This window comes from Propithecus coquereli, unplaced genomic scaffold (assembly GCF_000956105.1).
Source record: "Propithecus coquereli isolate 6110/MARCELLA unplaced genomic scaffold, Pcoq_1.0 Scaffold399, whole genome shotgun sequence".
NCBI classification, from domain to species: domain Eukaryota; kingdom Metazoa; phylum Chordata; class Mammalia; order Primates; family Indriidae; genus Propithecus; species Propithecus coquereli.
In genome coordinates, this window is record NW_012149718.1 from 802,342 (window position 1) to 809,118 (window position 6,777).

Consider the following 6,777-nt stretch of genomic DNA (forward strand, 5'->3'; position numbering starts at 1 on the left):
GTGCCTGGCCAAAAATTAAGAATGTTTTAGCTTATAATGCAAGAATCAATAGAACACGCTTTCTACCTACCAGGCAATTAAATTAAACATCATTAGCAAAAGATAACTTTATAGTTTCTTGAACATAATGTTTTAAAAATGCTTCTAAATGAGAAATGGACGGGAATATCATAACAAAACTAGAAAACAGACCTGAACAACAGTAAGATTACTGCATGACAATATTTGTAACAAGTAACTACAACAGGACTTCCAGGGAAGCTGACAGCTTTAAAAGGGACAAAGAAATGCAGAAAATTAGTGAGTCAAGAACCAGAAAAAAACCAGAAGTGGAAAGAAGGTAATGACAAAGAAAATATCAAGTTAAGCAAAGGAAAAGAGTCAACTGAAAAGATCAACAAATACAAAAGTTGATACTTAAAAAAAAGTCTAAATAACATACAACCCTCTGGTGAGACTGATCAAGAAAAACCACTGAGAAGACACAGACGATCGTTCCCATCAAAGGACGACACAGGATCTGGACCAGGTGGGGCAGACACATCTCTCCCCAGTCTTCCTGCTGAACCCTGAAAGGCAGAGAGAAGGCGGGCTGGCTAGGGTCCTTGAGACTGAAGAGTAACACACACGTGAGTTCACTAGTCCTGGCTTGTTTGTTTTGTTTTTTCTTCCTGTATATTCCAGACAAGTCACTGGAAAAGCTTGCAATCTACAAATGCCAAAGGTCCCACACTGAAGAAAAGTCTCAAGAAAAGCCTACTCTCTCCAGGGAAAGGATTGGGATGCGGGGACCTAGGAGTCAGAAAGAATTCTGATGATGCCCGCCCTAGTCCAGGCAGAGACGGCAGGACAGCTTGTTCCCGCCACCCTGCAGCACGCACACTGGCCCACCCCTGCCCTCAGAGGCTGAGCTGGGGCCCACACTTCCACTCCCACCCTGCGGTACCAGGGCTTCTCCCTCCATGGCGGGGTCGGCAGAGGTCACGTGTGCGCCTGGCCCACCACCCAGCTCCTTAGTAACAAGGAGTTCCTTCAGCTCATGGTGTAGCAGAGTCCTGCTAAAACAGGAGATTTATATAGATTCAGAATCTTACAGTATAAGAACCCAAATTTCCAGGATGCAAACAAAATTGCTTGTCATATCAAAACACTAGGAATATCTCAACTCGAAAGAGAAAAGAACATCAAAAGATGCCAATGTTGAGACAATACAGATGCTAGAATTATCTAACAAGGATTTTAACGCAGCTTCATTGAGCATTTACAGACGTGCTCGAAATGAACTCTGACAAAGCTCAGCAAATAAATAGGAGACCACAATAAACCACCAAAAATCAATAAAAAATTAAATAGACAATCTCAATACCCCCACAGCAGTTAAAGAAGTTGAATTGGTAATAAAAACCTCCAGGAAAAGAAATCCCCAAGCCCAGATGGTTTCACTAGAGAATTTTAAAACATTTAAAGAATGAACACAAACTTCAGGAAATCTTTTAGAGAAAATAGAAGAACATTTGTCAACTCATTTTTAGAGGCTACTATTACCAAAATCAGAGATAAAGACAGTATAAAAAGAGAAAACTAAAGACCAATCTTTCTCATGAACATAGATGCAAATAAACTAAACAAAAAAACTAGCAAACGAGTCCAGCAATGTGTAAAATATTTATACACCACAGCCAGGTAGGAAGTATTCAGGCATGCATGGCTGATGCTGAATTCAAAAATCAATCACTATCCACTGTATCAACAAGTTAAAGTATAAAAATTATATGATCCATCAAGTTATGAAAACATTTGACAAAATTCAACACCTGCTCAGGACAAAAGCTGCAAGCAATTTAAGAATGGAGGGAAATCACCTGCCCTTGATAAAGGGCACCTGTTTTAGCCAGTTCAGGCGGCTTCTAAGCAACAGAAATTTATTTCTCATTGTGCCGAAGGCTGGAAGTTCAAGGACGGGATCCAGCATGGTCAGATTCTGGGGAGGGCCTCTTCCAGGCTGCGTGCAACCTCTGTCCTCAGTGGCGGACAGGGGGCTAGAGAGTGCTCTGGGTCCCTTCCCTCGGGGCACTGACCCCACCACAAGGGCTCCACCCTCATGGCCTGATCCCCTCCTGAAGCCCCACTCCTGGAGCTGTCACACTGGGGGTTAGGTTTCAGCATGAATTTTAGGGGGCGCATTCAGACCTTGCCATTCACTTCCTCCCAAAGAGTACAGTATGGAAAGAGGAGACAGAGTAACTCCCAGCAGAGAAACCTGAGAAAGTCACCCCAGCCAGCTAAAGTCAACAACAGTCACAAGTCATGTCTGTATCACATACCCTGATCCGACGTGACGAAAATGGCATTTTACCTCTGTGACTTCACCCCAAGTATCCACAACCCCGACCTAACCGAGAGGAAAAGCTTAGACAAAACCAAACTGAAGGACATGCTATAAACTACCTGACCAGTAGCCCTCAAAAAACGAAGTCTAAGAAAGTGCCACGGACAAGAGAAGGCTAGCAAGACATCATAACTGAATGGAACATGAGTCCCAGGACAGAAAAAGACATTAGATAAAAACCAAGAAAAACCCACAAAAATATTGGAACAACTGCATCAAAACGCCTTAGTTAAGAATGCTGTATGAATGCGGGTTCCTGAGTTGTGCCAAATGAGTCGTGAAAATATAATAAGTTAGAACGCAAAACCGGGGTCAAGGGAATGGAACCCTCCATACCATGTCTGCAACGTTTCTGTAAGTCTAAAGCTGACCCAAAAGTTTATTATGAAAAAGCAACAGCCTGTTTGATAATATTTAAATGTGTCATGTGTCCCCCTATTCTTTAGGGGGGTGTCAAATACTCTGTTGCTGTGGATCAGTGGTTCCCAAACGCTAACCTGCTTTCCAATCACTAAAACCTTTGTTAGAATATCATAAACACTTGGGAACCATGCTCTGTGCCGGCCTTCCCTGTAACCCAGCTACCCCCATCCTGCGCTGAGAGGTTCCAGTCTGTGTGCTCTCGTGTGTGCCTGGACAAGAGCGTTTCTAAACGCTCCCCAGAGACTCCGCGTGAGGCCAAGGTTGGACAGCGCTTCTCTCATACTCTGCGTTGCAGATGTCGGCAGGGACCGGTTGAAGAGTGAACCACGGGCCTCAGTCTCTCCAGAGATGCTCGTTATATGTGCAGCTTCCTGGTTTATACTCTAGAAGTCAGAATGATCATTTCAAGGTTTGAGGCCAAGAAATCAAAATTGTTCAGAAACAGTAGCAGATCACACTTAGCCAGATGCAAATTTCAAATGGCTGGTGGCGGAGAGACACAAAGAAGGAGGGAGCGCTGGAGGGGGGGTGGCGCAGGGGAAGGAAGGCACCTGTGGGAACTCTCGGCAGCGTCCCAGTTACTGGAGCAGGACTGGGGACGGGCAAGCTGCCAGCACCCCCACGCCCATCCTGCTGCCCTGCGGGTGCTCTGCACACGGCAGCAGGCAGGAAAACCCTTCAGAGGCACATTTGCCGAAAGGGAAGAAATAAGACCGTCTCTGTCTGCAGATGACATGATTTTCTACCTAGAAAACTTCGAGGGACCTATAAAAGAAAAAAAGACAAAAACAAGTCCTAGAATGAATACACCAGTTTAGAAAGGTGGCAGGATATAAGAGTAACACATATAAATTAACTACGCTTCTAGACCCTAACAATGAACACACATAAAGCAAAATTAAACACACAACATCATTCAAAATCACTCAAAATAAAATGAAACACTTAGTATAAACTTAACATATGCAGGATCTATGTGCTGAAAACTGAAAAATGCTCATACAATCAATTAAAGACCGAAATAGAGAGACACATACCACGCTCATGGATCTGAGGACCAGACATAGCAGACGTCAATTCTCCCCAAACTAATCCACAAGTTCAGTGCAATTCCTATGAAAATAAACGCCAGCAAAGTTTTTTGTAGACACAGCCAACTTTATTCTAAAATTTATATGGAAAGGCACAGGCCCTAGAAGCTAAAAAAAAAAAAAAAAATCTTAGAAAAGAAGAATAAAGCAGGAACAATCAGTCTATCTATACAAAGGCTTCCAGTACTCAGAGCAGTATGGTATTGACAGAGGAAAGGACGTCGACGGGACAGCGAACCCAGAAACAAGCCCACGCGTATGCCCAGGTGACTTCTGACAAGGTGAAGAGCACCTGGTGGAGAAAGGACAGCCTGGGACAGCGGGGTGGGCAGAGAAGGAACCTTGACTTCAGTGGCACACCTTAGATAAACATTCACTCAAGATGGATCATGGACTGAAATGTAAAACAAGAAACGGTAACAACTCGTGTAAAACGTAGAACATTCTCAGGCCCTGCAGCTAGGCAAACAGTTCTTAGACTTGACAGGAAAAGCACGATCCACAAAAGGAAATTTGATAAACTGGACTTCACCAAAACCGGCGACTTTTGCTATGCAAAATACCCTGTTGAGGGAATGAAAAGACAACTACAGACTGGGAGAAAATATGTGCAAACCACACATCCAGCAAAAGACCAGAATGCAGGATACTCGAAACTCAACAGTAAAAATGTTTACTAAAAAACCAGTCAATTAGAAAATGGGCAAAAGACATGAACAGATATTTCCCCAAAGAAAATAGACAGATAGCAAATAAACACATGAAAAGATGTTAACATCATTAGGGAAAGGCAAATCAAAGCCACAATGAAGTATCACTACGTATCTATTAAAACAGCCTCAAACATCGTGACGGCACCAAGTAATGGCAAGGATGTGTAGAGAGTGGATTTCTCAGCACACTTCTGATGACAACGTCAATTCGTATAGACACTCTAGAAAATGGTTTATTATAAATCTGAACACAGTACACAACCTAGCAATCGCACACTTGGGCATTTATCTCAAAGAAATAAAAACATACGTCTGCACAAAAACCTGTAGTTAAACTCATACTGCAGCTGTATTTATAACAGCCCCAAACTGGAAACAATCCAAATGGCTTCGGCGGGTGAGTGGTTAAACACACTGTCGTACACGTACACAAGGAAAAACTGGAACAAACTACTAACACACGGAACAACCTAGATGGACCTTAAGAGTATTATGCTGAGTGAAAACTGTACGACTCCGTGTATATAACACTTCTGAAGTGCCATCACCGTGAATATCGAGAACTGCTCCGGGGACTGAGGCAGGAGCAGGATTGGGGGGGCAGGTGACCGGTGAGCGTGGCGCAGGCCACTCCGCTGTGAGGAAGGAGCAGTTCTGCGTCTTAGGACTCTGGAGGTTACACAGACCTGCACGTGGGATGAACGGCACAGAACTACCCCTGCTACACACACACAACGGAGTGCAGGTGAAAGCTGGTAAAATTAGAACAAGGTTTGTAGCCTAATTAACAGTATTGCACCAATGTCGTCTTCTCAGTTTCGATGTTGTATTGTAGTTAAGGAAGATGTCACCACTGGGAGAAGCTGTGTGAATATCACAGGAGTCTCTACTATTTTCACAACTTCCTGTGAGTCTTTAATTACTTAAAAATAAAAAGTTAAAAATAGTGTCATAACAAACTTGAAAAACCACAGAGAAATTCTAAAGCAAAAATTATATAATGACTAAAATTGCAAAATCAGTGAGCAACTTTAACAACTATAGAGAACTGAGAAATTAGTGACTTAAAAATTTCATTATAAGACTATCCAGAATGTATACAAAAAAAAAAAAAATAGAAGGAAAATACAAAAGATAAGAGATACTGATATACTGTGTGGATATCTAACATACATTTACTCTCCAAAGGAGAAGAGAAAGAGAATGGAACAGAAGTTTTATTAAAAATATCCCGGCTGAAAATTTTCTAAACCTGATGAAAGACACCAAATCCACTGCAAGACCCCTAACTAATCCCAAGCAAATTATATAAAGAAACCCAAACTAGACACATCATAATAAAACATCAAAAAAAAATCTTAACGGCAAACAGAAATAAAAAAGATTATTTTCAAAACAGCAATAGACCGAAGGCTGTCTTCTCAACAGTAACAGTGGAGAACACAGCTGGATTAGGGCTCTAATGTGCTGAAAGAAAATAACTGTCCACTTAGAATTCTGTACTAATTATCCTTCAATAATTTCCAAATGAAGGTGAATAAAGACATTTTCAGACAATCAGAAAGCAGAGACAGTTTTTCTCCAGGGGGCCCACCTTAAAGTAAATTTTAGAGGATGTGGTTCGGGCGGAAGGAAACGATCCCGGTGGAACACCGGGTGGTAAGCAGGGAGGAATAAAGAGCAAGGAAGACGGTAACGCCATGGATGCGAGAAAGCGGATACCAGTTGTATAGAACGGTTAGAGCTCTGTCTTCTGAGACTTAAATATGCATAAAAATTCTCTGTCTTGGTCATGCAACTGCATGGTTTTTTTTCTTTTAATTCTCAAAATTCCTTAATATCAATAATTTCCAGCGTGACAAGACTAACAAAGAAAACAAACCCACTGAGGACTTCAACAGAACCCTCAGATGTTAAGGAACCCTCGCGTCCCCAGGGTGCGGGCAGGTATTACAGCAAAGTACAGCAGCCAGGTCCAGGGCGGATCAGCGGGATGCCGCGTTACGGCAAACAGAAGGTAAGGAGGAAATGATCTTCTGAAGCACAGAGCTCAGAAACCCCCCACAAGTATTAACATCCATGCCCCAAAGGAAAGGGGACTCACAGTAAGTGGAATCTAGGTGAATATCCTGGGAGCAAATGGAGAAAGTCCAAAATGTAC